The sequence below is a fragment of the Octodon degus genome, unplaced genomic scaffold, assembly GCF_000260255.1.
Source record: "Octodon degus isolate 3935 unplaced genomic scaffold, OctDeg1.0 scaffold00018, whole genome shotgun sequence".
In the NCBI taxonomy this organism is placed as follows: Eukaryota; Metazoa; Chordata; class Mammalia; order Rodentia; family Octodontidae; genus Octodon; species Octodon degus.
In genome coordinates this window covers 10,868,949-10,870,864 of record NW_004524594.1, presented here as the reverse complement: position 1 = coordinate 10,870,864, position 1,916 = coordinate 10,868,949, and the positions used below count along the sequence as shown (strand labels likewise).

The window sequence follows — 1,916 nt, the reverse complement described above, 5'->3', positions numbered from 1 at the left end:
CAAAATAGATGTAAGGATATTGGAACCAAGAGGAAGACAGTGACTTGGAGGAAATGGAGGAGAATTTTGCAATTTGGAAAGAGAAAGGAAGGACAGGTTGAGGCTGGGGTAGAGGACAGTGAAATGAAGACAGGATGATGAAAATTAGGAGGAGGAGCAGAGGAGAATGGGAAAACAATTTCAGGGAGATTTTCATGCATTTTGAAAACGTGAAATAAAAGTAGCTCTCAATATGGTCATTAGTTCATGCTCTACTTAAAATTTTTAATAGAACTATCAAATTATATCATCAGAACCAAAGGTGAGGAAACAGAGACCCTGAGGGACTGTGTTACTTGTGTGCTGTCTGAAATCTGGATGGATATATCTTGAGGGAACATTAGCTGGGATTTGGTCACGGCTGGATACAGTGCTATATTTAAGAGGGAACTGAAGCAGAGACCTCTCCAACATGTCACCTGGAGACCATTTCACCCATTGCTTTGGGTGGCTGCCAGCCTGTTATCTCTCTCCTCAGCCATGGTGAGGCTGATTCCTTTTTCTCATGGAAGGGAAATTCACAGCTTGCTGCCTTTGCCTAAGAGAAAAGTGTTGGAGAGCGAGGTGGCAAAGCTGTTGCCCTTGGCATCTTGCCAGTGAGCCACACTAGAAGACCCAGGGCGCCTGTGTCTGTCGGGGATCACACAGTGCTTCTCAAGTTTTCACCTCTGGAAACCGTACCAGTGTCGAACTCGATGAAATCAGTGAGTTTACCAGACCCCAAAAAAATGTGGATGGTGTCATTGACCTTGATGAGGGGACCAGGGTGGCGAATGGTGTGAGCATCGTGAGTCACCAAATGCAGGATCCCTTTTGTGCCAGCAAAGATCTTCCTCACTTTGCACAACTTGTAATTGGCTTCCTCGGGTGTACTACTGTGAACAGCAAAGCGACCCTTGGTGTAGTAGATCAGCCCGAAAGGCTCTCCTGTCTGGTTAGTGCTGATGTCATCCATAAGTTGGCAGGATAGGTTATGTCAGCTTGGAGTACGCTGTGGATCTCAACGAAGCGCTGCATGCATATCCTCTTTATTTCCTTTGTCAGGGTGTACTTGAGTCAGTTCCTCAGGAAGATGATGAGAAGCAAATATTCTCTCAGCTTAGGGGGACCTGAGGAATGAATGAGGAGCAAACACACCACTCAGCCTATCCAGCACCCAATGCTTTGGCGCTGCCACTGGCTTCAGATGCTCTTGGGACCACAAGACGCTGCCGAACTTTCGCCAGTTTCACTGTGCTCACCCCTGGCCACGTGGCTCCTTAGCAGGCCCTGCTACACCTCAGCTTCATGAGTGGGTCCACCCCATGACGCGACGTGCTCCCTGATTTGAATGTAACTCTTCTGCCCACAAAACGCAGAATTTTAAAGTCGTGGCATAGTTCATGTTTTAGAATTTAGATAGAAAATTTACAGACATTATTGCGTCTGATGCTTCAATAGCCCTGTGACGTTGGTAGGAAAGAAATTATTTTTTTTCTCAAAAAGAATTTGAATCTCAGAGTACTTCAGTTTTTTTATTTTTCCCCTAAAATTACACTGCTTATAGAGTAATGTGAGACCTGGAACGCAGAGATCCTTATATTATTCTTCCTTTTCTATTATCAAATTTGTTAATGACACCCATATGCAACTTTGATTAATAGAAAAATGGCAATAAAGATGGGAAAGTCTTCACATTTCAATGGAGAATGGAAATGAAAAAAAAATAGATGTAGGTATCTGAGTTTCATTTGTCTTTTGGGCCTAGTAATTGAAGCTCTTTACCCAGCCAAGGTTGATTTCTAAAGGACAAGATATATAAGCACAAAGATTTGCTTAATAACTTACTCATGGGATATATATATATATATATATATATATCCTTAAAATTATATAAA

General features: G+C 42.8%; 1 pseudogene; it reads right to left on the bottom strand.

Moving 5' to 3' along the window:
* Nucleotides 1–470: 470 nt before the first annotated feature.
* LOC101568225 lies at nucleotides 471–1,198 on the bottom strand (annotated as a pseudogene).
* Between the last annotated feature and the right edge of the window lie 718 nt (nucleotides 1,199–1,916).